The following is a 15,941-nucleotide window of genomic DNA, read 5'->3' on the forward strand; positions in this document are numbered from 1 at the left end:
ACTTCCTAAGTAGGTAATGGTATTCATTTTATGGTTTTTCATCTCTCTTTCTACAAAAGTAAGATTAGTTGGTTAATTAGGGTTTTCTAGGTTTACTTCACATTTCAGTCTTCTTTCTCTTTCTGCAAGTAGAGTAGCCTCTATATAGTAAACTTTCCTTTCTTTCATCACATATAAAGCTTCTTATGGAATTCATTCAAGTTGGCTTGAGCTCCTATTGATCTTGCGCCAGCTGACCAATTGACAGCCTGTAGTAAGAACTAGTACTTGTGCATATAGCACCGTCGCTTCCAAGTTTGTTACGAACTACCGGGTTGATAAAGTTAAAGTAGGAAGCCCAAGGGTTGCAGCATTATTGCTACAATATTGGTGCTCACCACCATGTGCCTCAACAGCTGGTTGTCCTTGTTAGCCTTTTCAAGAAGCTGCTATAGATGGCCATTGACTTTTCCTAACCAATATTCTCTGTCTTCGTTGATCTCCATGGAAATTTTGTCTTCAATATCCAAATCTTCATCAAGTAGATTTTGGTCTTTTTCCTTCTGCAATGCTTTTTTAAGACCCTTTGTCCTAGGCCTCTTCTTTCCAACATGCTTTTCTTTTTCATCATGCTCATCTTTCTCTAACACTACTTTACCTTTGACTTCTTGCTTCAACATCTTGGATTTCTCTTTCTCCATGATTAGTTGTTTTGCCTTGAGTTGATTATTTTCCTGCTTAAGGAATGAAATGATAAATCTGGCCCTTGCCAAATTGTCCATGAGCTCTCTAATTTGGGAATCCTTCTCCTTGATATCTTGTTGCAAGGTTGATTTCTCATCTGCTACCTCCAATTCAACTAGTTCAAAATCATGCTCAATTAGCTCCTCGTCCTGCAAATGTGATTCCTGTTGTGTTGATGTAGAAGACTTCACCCTTTTCTCAACTTGAGAAGTAAACACAAGTCTTTATCCTCTCTGGTACATTTTGGTCACCTCAGGTCTAGATGCCCTGGGAACCTCCTCTAATTTTCTTCATGACCCTACCTCCATAGGTTGTGCTACTGTATCTTGGTGTTGGCTTAGTGAAGTAGTCTCATGCCATTGCAAGGCTGCTTCAATGAAGGTGTCCCATGCCATGTTCTTTTCTTCCAACTAGTGGAGGACTACAACCTTTATCAAAATGTGATTGAAAAGGCTAGGGTAATGCTCTTTGTTTTTCATTTGAACCTTTTCTGACATTTTGATGAGACTTCTAGATAAGTAGTTACATAGGTTGAGAGGCTTCACAGCTGTGAAATGCATTAGAAACCTAATTTGGTATTGGTACAATCTAGAAAATCTCCCTTCACAATTGAAAAACTTCATCACAACCTTCATCAGTGGTGCATACTTTTCCAATAGGTATCTGAATGGAATGATGTGTGAATGAGACTCTCTATAAGGTGATTTCAAGAAAGGTTTGTATTTCTTAAGGTCTAGGCTCATGTCTTTGAACCAATACTCCCCATGATTTGGTATCCCTGTGGTAAGAGAGATGGCAGCAACTGAGAATGTGAAATCGATCCCTACTATGGTGGCTTTTTCTCCCTTCAAATTGGTGGCAATCCAATCAGTGAGTTTCTCATGAAAACCTACTTCACCCACTCTTTGACAAAACCCTAGGCAGCTAACATATTCAAAGCACTATCTAATGAATGGTGAAGAGTTGATCTCATTGCAGCTTGTGGGCTCATACCTCATAATCCTCCCCCCTTTATGATGTTTTCTCTTTTCCGATGGTGAAGAATCTCCCTCCATTTTGAAAACCCTAGATGACAGGAAAATAGAAAAAAATAGTGAGAAATGAGTGAAGTGGTGAAATGAGATAGTTAGGGAAGGGAAATGGTGATAGGGAAATTTTTGGAGATGGGCCGGGGTTTTAGAAATCTTTAGGAAGTTGAATGGAGGGAAATGAATGAGACATGAGTAAGAGAATTTAAAAACAGTCCTAGCTAGGGAAACTACTCAATTTGATATGTAAGAGCTAGGATTTGTAAGAAGATGAAGTAAACTTGAAGGGAAATGATTTGTCTAGTGAATGGGATGGTGATTTGTATGCAAATAGATGTATGGGATAGCAATTTCTAGTGTTTGAATGATCCAGCTAACTAAACTCACCATTTGCAAGCTTTAAAACATGAAATTCATACAAACCCTAGATGATTAAGCTCACCATCATTTGTTTGTTTTGCTAAAGGAAAATAGGGAGTGAAATTAGTTTACTTACTTGCTAAATGGCTTAGAGCAACAAGAAACTCGAATGCAAGCTTAAATTTTGAATTTGGGTGATTTTCTGTGAGTTTTGGGATACTCTGTCCTGTGCGCAGCGCAGTTCACAAAAGCGCAATGCAGTTCACAGAAGCGAAACACCTCTCCCAGAAATGCAGCACAGTTCACAGAAGCACAACACCTCTCCCAGAAACGCAGCGCAGCTCACAGAAGCGTAGCGCAGCACAAGGAATTTGTTGCCAATTTGAGCTGAAAACTCATGTTTTTTCACCTAAGAAGGAAAGAGCTCGATAACCAAATGAGGTAAGGATGAAAATGAAATGTGTTTGAAACTTTTGGGCCTTTATAAATGATGAGCCTCAGTATTGCAACAAGAATGCTACAACTCCCAAGGCTACCGACTTTAATTATCAACCCGGGGTTCGTACAAACTTAAGAGGTGTCGGCACTATATGTGCGGCATACAATGTGTCCTTCCTCTGTTGTCATGATGTAATGGAGTGCATGTACTGAAGTCAAATCCTAAACTAATTGAAGAAAATGAAATGTTCAAAATGGAACCTTAACCTATTGCAAGAAAGAAAGTACAAGGAAAGAGATGGAAATTCAATGCTAAATCACACCATTCCCTAATTAACTGCCAAGAAACTATGCTTTGCAATAATGCTAAATTATCATGAACCAAATGCTACTACCTAAGCATGGAAGTAAGAAACATCAAACATCACTAATGTGCAAGTAAAGGGACTGGAATAAACCTATTTCTTTCTTTTTGTCTTTTCATGAAAAATCAAGTATGCAAACTAATTTCTTTTGGTGATGTGGCAGGTGAATTAAGGATGCTGGAGGTTGGATGGAAGGGTTAGGAGATGGTTGTATAGTGTGGGAGACCCTTGGGAGGATTTTGGTGACTTCCTATAGGTTTTCCATCAATTTGGCCTCAAAACAGGCCATTTCAGGGAAACCTACAGGATGTACTAGAAACCTACAGGATAATCCTGTAGGAATTACAGTGAACCTACAGGATATAGCCGAGAGAAAAATGTGAGGTGTTGGAGGTGATGGAAGGCTTAGGAAAGGTGGTAGATGGGTGGAATTGAGTGAGAAAATGCCTAGGATCACTCAGAACTCAAAACCAAAGTTGGGAGATGGATGGATTTGCTCAAAAAGCTTGAAGAAGTTTCCTTGTGCAATGATGAAATTGGTGAAGGTTTAATGACCAAGAAAATAAAATCCAAATTGGATGGGACAAATTTTTTTATTAAATAGGATGTCTTAGGTCCCTATTCCAAGTGGAATCACTCAAAAAGACCTCTATTAATCCATGCAAAAATAAAAAACATTACTAGTCGAAAATCTAGAAATTCGAGAACTAGTGAGCTAGTAAATCTAAAAAATGCCTAACCAAATCAAGTGCAAATGCAATGGGATAATTTATGTTATGAACTAGAATGCTTTTGTGATCTAATGCAAGTTGAATCAATTCAATTGAAGCTCGTTAGCATGCTCCAAAAAATAGCAGAAATTTATTGTTCTCTGTTAAAAGGGAGGTCCAACAATCTAGATTTCGAATAAAAAGACTAATCCAAGCAACTCAATGATTATTATGAACTTCCAAAGATTTTCCAAGGATGAAATAATGCTTTTGATCCTACAAACAAACTTACATCAACCATTTAAATCAATCCTACAACAAGAAATCATTAATACTAAATGCAGAAATAGAACAAATAAAAACTAGAGATGCATGTGAATAAGCAATGAAAATAAGGAAAGAAAATAATACAAAATGGCTTTGAGGTTCCTAGAATGGCTAAGCCCAAGGAAACTCAAAGACCTATGAAGGAAAACAAGATTTAGAAGTTGAACTTGACACCAATCTTCATTATTTTCATCAATAGAATTACGTCCCTGCAAGAAAATACAATGGAGCTACAAAAATACAGGCTCTCTCCACAATAAAACTAATAAAAAATCTCTCCCTAGAGGCAAATTTGACTTGGTACTTATACAAAATGATTAGGAATCATTCCCCATGAATGGAGGAATCTTTTGCCACCAAAATCCCTTGATTAGTGGATCTAGTCCCCAATACTAGGAATTTGCATAAAATGGCAGGGAACACATTCCTAGATTTTCTCAATCATTCCCTAGAGGAAAATTCGACTTAGTACTTATACAAAATGATGAAGAATCATTCCCCATGAATGGAGGAAGCTTTCCCCACCGAAATCCCTTGATTAGTGGATCTGCTCCCTTGATTGGTGGATCTGCACCCTTGATTAGTGGAACACATTCCTAGATTTTCTCAATCATTGGAGTTCCACAATTTGTGCCATAATTCTATAATATCTTGTTGAATTATTATTTAATATTGATCCTCCAGTAGTAGGTAACAAGTCCCTAAATTATCTCCTCCTCCAACTCTTCATAATTTGCCCAATATTCTCATGATATTCCACAAAAAATAAATAATATTAGGCACAAATATTCAATTATTCATAAACCTTCCTAATGAATATATTAAAGTTAAAAAAGAATTATCTAATGCAAAAAGAGAGGTTTAATGTGATGAAGGATGGTCATAGGCCTTAATTTATGTTTTACATTAGAGGCATGGGCATTCTTTATGTCTAATTTAGAGGCCCATCATACCCCCTGCTGAAAGTGTTGCTCATCATCTGAGCAACTTAGGGACCTCATTGTGCCTCATCCATGGCCCTGGTAGCCTTTCTCTTGTGCATTAAGAATCTTGGTTGTAAGCTCTGCAAGTACAAGACAAAAAACATATTTGTGCAAAGAAAAATCCTTGTTTCTTGAGACCATTAGTTTTCCTTCTTCCCCTTATTCAAGATGGTTCTTGATTATTTTTTCAATTTGGCAAGGTCTTCCACACCCTTATAAACATTCTGCTACTTTATTCCACCATTTATTTTCCTTAGGACTGCCCCCTGTAAAAATTTTGGGTCACTGTAATTCCTACAGGATCATCCTGTAGAAAACACAGTCCCTTTGTAAACTGAAGTAAAGGAGAGGAAAAAATGACAGAAATGGTGGAGGAATGAATGGTAATGAGTGGTAAAATAAAAATGTGAGTGACAGGGGTCTCTTTGTGATCCTCCTTTTCTCTTTGATCGTCCTTCTTGCTGACCTGCAAATGAAAATTTCATGAAAATGGAGAGGATGCTCTCTTTGTTTTTTTGTTTTTTTGTTTTTTTGTTTTTTTGTTTTTTTGTTTTTTTGTTTTTTTTGTTTTTTGTTTTTTGTTTTTTTTCAAGAATGAAATGGGATGGATGAATGATGAATAGATAATGATTATGAAGTGGATGGAGGGCTTGGAGTGTTGTGGTGACCTTGTCCTTTGCAAAAATTTCTTCTTTTAATTGTTGTCCTCATTCCTTGTAATCATCACCCTTCATAATTTGACTTTTCAACACTGCATGAGTGAAGGAGTGAGCTGCAATCAACTAGTTGAAGGCGGCTAAGACTGTTGGCCCATCCTTAGCTTATAAAACCTCATCTTTCATGCATTGACAACAAATTTCTAACTATAATATGCTCAAGAGAAGAGGTCAAGAATCTTGCATACCTGTAATTACCTGATGGTTGTTGGAGAGACATACATGCTACTCCAGAGTTGATGTTGATGTGTAGGTGTTGGATGGTGATGCTGATGATGCTGATGTTGTTGCTAAGCTCTAGAGGAGCTTCTTTGACCTATGGATCTCCTTTAAAACTGCTCACTACCAATCCTATAGGTGTTCTGTATCTAGTAGGTTTACAGGATACCAACTTGTTTTGTCCATATCTCCCAAACGGTAGACTGGATTAAGATGAAAATTTTGAGCATGTTGCCATCATCATTATGCACCTCCCCATAGAAAAAATTTGGTCAATGGATGCATGGATCTCAAGAAAAACTAAAAATGGTTGAAGGTGATGGAGGCCAATTTCTTGGAAACCATGCACTGGAATTTGCTGAAATTGCTTGGGCATGTTACCATCATCCATATGCATCTCCCCATGAAACAAATTTTTAAATGGATGCATGGATATTGAGAAAATGCAAAAATGGTTGAAGGTGATGGAGGTCGATTTCTTGGAAACTGTGCACTGGAATTTGCTGAAATTGCTTGAGCATGTTACCATCATCCATATGCATCTCCCCCTGAAACAACTTGGCAAATGGATGCATGGTTTTCAAGTTATGGCAAAAACAAATTTCTGCTCTATGTATTTTTGTATCCTGTAGTAAAACAAAGCATCCTGTAGTTTTTTAGGACAGCAAGGAAAATGAGTGGTAGAAGCTTGAGAATGATGGGTGGATGGTGAAAATAGATGAGGGTGATGGATTAGCATGGCCTTGGCCTTGTTGGAGCATTTAGGGGAAGTAGGAGAAAGTCAAAATTTGACTTCTTTTGACTAGGCTTGACCAATTTTCTTTTTGGTACCAACTTGTTCTTGTTGCTTGCAGATGTTGGAGAGTACATGCATGCATCGACCAAGGGTTCTTTTATTTTTTTCTCTCTTTTTTTCTTCTAGGCCTACTACCCGCCTCAATAAGGATTTCAACTAGTAGGTTTGCCTAGGTGCCTCAAAGGAGGTTTTCACCTAGGATCTTATTTTTTCTCTTTTTTTTCTTTTTTTTCAACCCGTTGACCGCCTCATGGAGTTTTTCAATCAATGAGCCAATCTAAGGCACCTCCAAGGAGGTTTTCACCTTAGATTTATTTTTTTTCTCCTATTTGTCATTTTTTTTCTTCTACCCTACCCTACTTGAAAAACAAAATCACTTTCAAGTATAAGAATACTTCCAATGGAGCCATGTGCACATCAAGATGAAAAACAAAATGATGTGGAGGCTTGAAATGTATGCTTTGACATGTACCTGGATTTCAAAGACCAAATGATTTGACTTTGAAAAGATCAAGCATAATTGAGGAAGAGAGTGATGCTGCAACTTAGTGACTATCTGGAACCATATTTCAATATAGTTGTGATGCCTCTGGTCCACTTGCTGATTTATATCATCTTGTATTTCTTCTTCTACCATGACTTTCAAGTCCTCCTCTTTTTATTGATTGATCTCTTGAATACATGGAGGATTTGATGGTAACCATGAGGGAGCTTTCTCACTCTCCGATTTTTTTGTCTACTCTTCATCAAATGCAGCCCATGGTTCTTTGATCTTCTCTTTTGAGTCTTCTTCTTCTGGATGTGGTCCTTCAATGATATCAATATAATCTCTTTTTTGCAATACTCTTCCTAAGCTATGGTGAATATCTGAGCTCAAGAGGAGTTATTTGAAAGTGTTGTACCTCACCATTGTAAGTGGACTGAGCTACTTCAATGTGTGGGTTTGGAAATGGTGGTACGGGTGTTGAGCGGGAGTGTATATTTGAGATGGATGTGGATGGGGTTGTGGTTGTGGTGGAGGTGAATGGTAAGGATAACATGGAGTTTGGTATGGAAGATATTGAGGAAAATATTGAGGATATTGTGGATGGATCCCATAAGTTCCTTGCCAACCTTGTTGCCAAGATTGGTTTTGGGGTTGAGATGGCCAATGTTGCCAAGGAAATGGTGTGTTCCAATTACTTTGAGGTGGATATGCATAACCTTGAAATTATGAATTAGGCTTTTGCATCATATCAGGATGAATAGGCTGACATGGTCCTCCTAGAGCTACATAACATTGTTGCATTAGCAATTGACTTGCTCCATTTTCTTCTTGGTAAACTTCCTTCAACCTTGGTAATGATGGACACTGTTTAACATCATGCAATTCTGCAACACAAATATCAACATTTTCTTTTCCTTCATCCTGCATTCTTAACATTTCTACTTGTTTTTTTAGATAGCTAAGAATTCCTGTTTTAAAATCATCAAACAACTTTCCAAGTTTAGCTTGACTTACCGATCTTGATGTTCATTTACCTACTCTCGCTTTTCCTCTTGATATGTGTTTGCATGTTTCAAAAATTTCCTCAAGTGATAATTGATATACGTCACCTCTACTCATGAGATTAAGGAGATCAATCCACTCATCCCTAATTGTTCTAAGTAAGAGGGTTTTTAGTGTGTCGGATCCTAAATGATGTAGTTTTTCCCTCTTAAAATTATACGTGAACCTCTCTATTAGATCCTCAAGGCTCTCATCTTATCTTTGATTCATTCTAAAGATTTCTTCTTTAAGATCATGATCTTTATATTCTTCTATAAATATCTTTTACATATCATTCCATGATCTTATTGAATTAGTCCCTAAACTCATGAACCATTTAAGAGCTCTATCCTTGAATGTTGCCGGAAACAATCTCAGTTTTTGAGTTTTTAATAAGTAACCATAAGATCTACAAAAAATTTCAAATTCAAAGAGAAAGGTTTCTAGATCCTCTGACATTATACCATGAAATTTTGGAAGAAAAGATGGAGGGATGTTCTTCATGTGCATACTACCATCAGTATCTTGAATGGGAAATCTGAGAGGATCTTCCTCATTGCCATCATCTCCATCCATTTCTTCTACATTCTTTGACATCTTCTTCTTCTACCTGCAAAAGTGAATGGTGATATGGCTCTTACTGCACCACATGAACAAATGGGGGGGTGAGTTGGTGTTGGAGATTTTTTTGTTGTCGTTATAATTGAATGAAAACACTAATGCAATGCACTTTTCTATTTTTGAAATGAAATATGCCTAATGCAATTATTTTTTGTTTTTGCAAAAATTAGAAAGAAATGAATCAACTAGGGAAGAAAACAATTCATACTTTGACATCTCCCTGGCAACGGCACCAAAAAGTGATGAGCCTCATTATTGCAACAAGAATGTTGCAACTCCCAAGGCTATCGACTTTAATTATCAACCGGGGTTCGTACAATCTTAGGAGGTGTAGGCACTATATGTGCGGCATACAATGTGTCCTTCCTTTGTTGTTATGATGTAATGGAGTGCATGCACTGAATTCAAATCCTAAACTAATTGAAGAAAATGAAATGCTCAAAATAGAACGTTAACCTATTGCAAGAAAGAAAGTACAAGGAAAGAGACGAAAATTCAATGCTAAATCACACCATTTACTAATTAATTGCCAAGAAACTATGTTTTGCAATAATGCTAAATTATCATGAACCAAATGCTACTATCTAAGCATGGAAGTAAGAAACATCAAACATCACTAATGTGCAAGTAAAGGGGCTGAAATAAATATGTTTTTGTCTTTTTGTCTTTTCCTACAAAATCAAGTATGCAAACTAATTCCTTTTGGTGATGTGGCAAGTGAATTAAGGATGTTGAAGGTTGGATGGAAGGGTTAGGAGATGGTTGGATGGTGTGGGAGACCCTTGGGAGGATTTTGGTGACTTCATATTGGTTTTCCATCAATTCGACCTCAAAACAGGCCATTTCAGGAAAACCTAAAAGATGTACTAGAAACCTACAGAATGATCTTATAGGAATTACAGTGAACCTACAAGATACAAACGAGAGAAAAATGAGGTGTTGGAGGTGATGGAAGGCTTATATAAGGTGGTAGATGGGTGGAATGGAGTGATAAAATGCCTAGGATCACTCAGAACTCAAAACCAAAGTTGGGAGATGGATGGATTTGCTCAAAACATTTGGAGAAGTTTCCTTGTGAACTGATGAAATTGGTGAGGGTTTAATGATCAAGAAAATCAAATCCAAATTTGATGAGATGAATTTTTTTATTAAATAGGATTTCTTAGGTCCCTATTCCAAGTAGAATCACTCAAAAAGACCTCCGTTAACCCTGCAAAAAAAATAAAAATAAAAATAAAAAAAACATTTCTAGTCAAAAATCTAGAAATTCGAGAACTAGTGAGCTAGTAATCTTAAAAATTCCTATCCAAATCAAGTGAAAATGCAATGGGGTAATTTTTGTTATGAACTAGAATTTTTTTTTATCTAATGCAAGTGGAATCAATTCGATTGAATCTCATTAGCATGCTCTAAAAAATAGTAGAAATTTATTGTTCTTTGCTAAAAAGGAGGTCCAACAATCTAGATTTCGGAATAAGACTAATCCAAGCAACTCAATGATTATTATGAACTTCCAAAGCTTTTCCAATGATGAAATAATGCTTGTGATCCTGCAAAAGAACTTACATCAACCATATAACAAACCTACAACAATAAATCATTAATACTAAATGTAGAAATAGAAATAAATAAAACTAGAGATGCATGTGAATAAGCAATGAAAAGAAGGAAAGAAAATGATACAAAATGGCTTTGAGGTTCCTGGGATGGCCAAGCCCAAGGAAAATTAGAGACCTATGGAGGAGAACAAGATTTAGAAGCTGAACATGACACCAATCTTCATTATTTTCATCAATAGAATTACATCTCTGCAAGAAAATACAATGGAGCTGCAAAAATACAAGCTCTCTCCACAATAACACTAATAAAAAATCCCTCCCTAGAGGAAAATTCAACTTGGTACTTATACAAAATGATTAGGAATCATTCCCCATGAATGGAGGAAGCTTTCCCCACCAAAATCCCTTGATTAGTGGATCTAGTCCCCAATACTAGGAATTTGCATTAAATGGCAGGGAACACATTCCTAGATTTTCTCAATCATTCCCTAGAGGCAAATTCAACTTGGTACTTATACAAAATGATAAAGAATCATTCCTCGTGAATGGAGGAATCTTTACCCACCGAAATCCCTTGATTAGTGGATCTGCTCCCTTGATTAGTGGAACACATTTCTAGATTTTCTCAATAATTGGAATTCCACAATTTGTGCTATAATTCCATAATATCTTATTGACTTGTTATTTTTTATTGATCCTCCAGTAGTAGGGAACAAGTCCCTAAATAATCTCCTCCTCCAACTCTTCATAATTTGCCCAATATTCTCATAATATTCCACAAAAAATAAATAATATTAGGCACAAATGTTCAATTATTCATAAACCTTCCTAATGAATATATTAAAGTTACAAAAAATTATCCAATGCAAGAAGAGAGGTTTAATGTGCTGAAGGATGGTCATAGGCCTTAATTTATGTTTTAAATTAGAGGCATAGGCCTTAATTTATGTCTAATTTAGAGGCCCATCAATAGACATAGTATGATTCTCTTTTGAGTGAAAATGGGCCCCACATATCTTTTTCAAACATGATTTTCACTCTTTTTCAACTTGAGAACCTTGGTGTTTTGTAACCTAGACTTCTTTTTATGTTTTTTGAACAATGAACCTTCTTTCTTTTGGAACCTTGAGACTATAGCCATGAAGTACTAATGAAATTTCATCAAAATTTATTGAAAAGAGTTCCTTATCACAACTCATCATATACCGGATTTTTATGCATGAAATGAAAGTTTTGGTGACCTTGAAACCCTAATGACCTAATGGAGACATTAGACTGAGTGAAATCATGATGGTGATGATTGACATGATAGTGACCTTCTTTTAATGATGAAAACTCTCAGTTGAAGGATATAAGCGACCGACATGTGAAATTTTTGAGAGAATAGAGATAACCCTAGATAAACTAACCAATGACCAAATTTTATTCTGAAAGCCTAGTGACATGATAAAATTTGACCTTGGGACCCCTAACAAAACTTGGTAAAAGCATATTTGATCACTGGTGATAGGAAGAAATGACTAACGCTAACACATTGTACTTTATGTAGATGATCTCATACTGACAGGTGATGAGAAGCTCATCAAATCTTGCAGAGGGGGACCTTGCAAGAGAGTTTGAGATGCAGGACATGGGGCTCATGCATTACTTTCATGGCATGGAGGTATGACAGGGAGATGGGGAGTTGTTTATATCTCAGGGCAAGTATGCCAACGAGATGCTCAGGAGATTTTACATGGAGAGCAGTAAACCCATGGAGACTCCTCTAGCTAGTAACTGGAGGAAGGAGGATGTTACCTCAGGGGAAGTAGTTGAAGCTACTGTTTATAGGTAGCTTGTGGGTTCACTCATGTACTTAGTGAACACACGACCGGATATGTGCTATGCAGTTAACCAGCTTAGTCAAGCGATGGTTAGGCCTACCAAGCTGTATTGGAAGGTGGCAAAGCATGTATTGAGATACCTCATAGACACTACTCAGTTTGGGTTATGGTACAAACATACAGAGGGAGTGAAGCTCAAGGCTTCACTAATGCAGACTGGGTAGGGAGCCCATCCGACGGGAAGAGCACATCAGGAGGGATCTTTAGTATTGGGTCAGCAACAGTTTCTTGGTACAACAGGAAACAGAGATCAGTCACACTCATTTCGGCAGAGGTAGAGTACATGGCTACAAGTCAAGCAACATGTAAGGCTATATTGATGAGGAATATCATGGTTGGTTTGTTTGATCAGCAGATGGATCCAACATTGATTTACTGTGATAATCAGAGTTGTATCAAACTCTCTGAAAATCCAGTTTTCCATGATCGGTGCAAGCATATTGATATCTGGTATCATCATCTCAGAGATTGTGTATTGAGGCGGATCATAGTTGTTAGATTACGTTCCCATGGAGGAGCATATGCTGACACCTTGACAAAGGCATTGTCAAGATGTAAATTCGAGTTTCACAGAGACAGGATCGGGGTAGTTGATAATCCCTTCTTATTGAGAGGGAGTGTTGAGAAATGGAAACAGGAAATTCTAGTTTAAATTTCCTTCAATTAAATTGTGAATTAAATTTGAATTCTATTCTCATAGCAACTTAAAATAGTTAAATTAAGTTTATTAAACTTACTTAACATATGAAATTTGAGTTGGAAGTCTTTTGGAAGTCATGTATATGTTCTCCCTACTTTGTAGGAGTCCAGTGTGAGTTAATTGTGAGTTGTAAAATAGAAGACTCAGTTTCATGAGTCAGTTTAGTTAAATTGGTTCTCAAAATGATTGAGAGAACTAATAGTGAGTTAACAGTCAGTGGTGACACTAATGAACTCCACCAATGCTACTCTAGTTAACTGAATATTTACTCATCAAAAACTCATGCATGTCGATTCTGAGAAAGACCAAGTTGAGACTAGAGTGCATGGGTAGTGTACTATTTGTTTTAGATTTTTCTGAGTGGCACTAATAGTGCATGCAATCAGGAACTGATCCTTGAGGGATTGCACTATTTTTAGAGGCTTTATTTCCCTTTAAATATAAGTTATCCTTCATAGGAATTACAATTGGAATAGAGACTTGGAGAGCTTGTGAAGAGGCTAATCTTTGGCCTTGAGCTTTCTTATGAGTTGGAGATTGAATTTTTTGAGTTCTGGGATTGTTCTAGAGAGAACAAGCATTGTAATTTCATCTTGATTTTCTGAATTAATACAAAACAGATAGCGGGGTTTTGAGTTATGGCTTTCCTCGGATATTTATTGTGTTATGTGCCTTTGATTCGCTTCCTCTATTGATTATTGTTTGCTTGATGTTTATGGGCTTCCGTTGTAAAGAGTAGAAATATATTCTTGTCTCTTGCTTTAGCAAATTGCATTAGCTTGTGAATCTACAGGATTTTCTACAGGATAAGCGTTCTTAATGGTTAATCTGCATCCTTCCCCTAATTTGGAGAAAACTAAAGTTTCTTTAATCCAAATTTACCATTGCTGCTCCAGGCCATCTACAACCATATTTTCAAGCATCAGTAGACCTCCATAACACTTCTGCACCTGATTAAAACACCATGCAAGCTCATCAATTTGTTGGCATCTGTTCCAACAATGCCAACACAACTATTTGATTGGTTGATTGTCTCCTAGGGTTGACATCAATGTCAACACCATGCTACCAACATAAGGAAGGTTGGAGATTTATTCTTTTTCTAAGTGGCAAGGAAGACCCTCATAGTCACTCTTAATAATATTTAGTTACTCACCAAATTCACATAAAGAGCCAATCCACCAAACAACTTACAAATCAAAATAAATACTCTAAAGATGCCAAATCAAAAGCACCAAAAAGCACTCAAAAGCTCAAAACTAAGGATTTTAAAGAGAAAGGAATGAACTATCACTTATCACACTTAGACAAACATCAAGCTCACACAAAAAGAAAGATTGATTTTATAGCTCAATACAAGCAATGAACAAACATCAAGCTCACACAAAAAGAAAGATTGATTTTATAGCTCAATACAAGCAATGAACAAACACACAACTACAATGACCTAAAAGGGAAAGCACTCCAAACACTAGATAGAGGAAAAAGACTTAAAATTCCATGCAACTTGGATTTATTTGCAACTCAAACAATCAAATAGATCATAAATACTAACCAAACAACTTTGATCAGATTTTCAATGTCAAGCAAACAACAAAAAGATCAATCATTGTTGGAAGCAATCAATCAACAAACAAAAACCTTGTAAAAACAGGAAAATTGTAAAAAATGAACTAAATCTCACAACTTAGAAAGGGTATAGATAATATTAGGACCATATATAATTAACCATAAACAGGAAAGTGCAAACCTAAAGCTCTGACAACCATATCTAAAGCAAACCCTATTGAAAATGTCAATGTTAAGAGGCCATCACTCCTAGACAAGGATTAGGGCGAGTCCCAATCACTACAAGGTAATTTCCTATGAGCGATTAACTATTGTATTCACTATGTAACTCAAATATAGGGAGTTAATGCCCCTAAGATCAAAAGTAAAAGAATATAATCACTAATATATTAAGAATATGAAGCAAAACAAGCCTATTAAAGGCTTAAACAAGGTAAAAATCAAGAAATAAAGACAAAAGAAAAAAAATCAAAATCTGGGGATTGCAAAGAAGGAAAGAGAAAAAAATCACTAGGGATTTCTTCCCAGTGGAGTCACTAGTTTTGTTAGCATTAAAATCACAGAGAGACCAAGGAGTTATTCTCCGTAGATCTTTCCTCAAGATTTGTCAGACAATGGGTGGAATAACCATGTTAATCTCCTGGTTGTTGAAATGCCATTGCCAACCATACAAATAACAAAGACAAATGGATAAATGATCATACCTCAAACCCTTTCAGGCTGATATAGTTTGCATGCCCATTTTGTATTTGGAAAACCTTCTCCTATCCGAATATCCCACTCAGACTCCTTAATCAAACCTCCTACACACAAGAAATCAAACAAGGATGAGATTTTCCACCCTAGAAGGAAAATTAGCATGCAACATAAACTTAATGAAGTAAATTACTGAGGTTTCTGTTGAGGCAAATTAATTACCTATCATTTAATTATCGACCCGGGGGTTTCGTAAAACTTGCGAAGCATGCATGCACTATATATGTTATAAATTAACTTCCAATTTAGATCAATCTAACTACTAAACCAAATAACGACAAACCAAATTCACCTATTCTAATTCAACAATCAATTCAATGGAAATTATAGTACATTGTTTGGAATTGAAATCTTAATCTACCACATTTGCAGGAATTGAAGTCTTAATCTACCACACTTGCGGGAATTGAAAAGCACACCACTCTTTCAAAAATGAAATTGCATGAAATGAAATCTACTCTAAGGAATCATGTATGCATTATCAAATCAAGATCCTATGAAAATGAATAATCAAAACCACATGATATGAAATAAAAGCAAAAACAATAATTCTTAGCCTCTAGATATGAAAGAAAGTAAAAACAATCACTCTTAACCTCTCACACAAGAAAGAAATAAATTTTAATCTATGAAAAACAATAAATCTCACACATTATAGAT

The sequence above is a fragment of the Pinus tabuliformis genome, chromosome J (genome assembly GCF_031772625.1).
Source record: "Pinus tabuliformis cultivar Carrire ecotype Pingquan chromosome J, CPIR1, whole genome shotgun sequence".
Lineage (NCBI taxonomy): Eukaryota > Viridiplantae > Streptophyta > Pinopsida > Pinales > Pinaceae > Pinus > Pinus tabuliformis.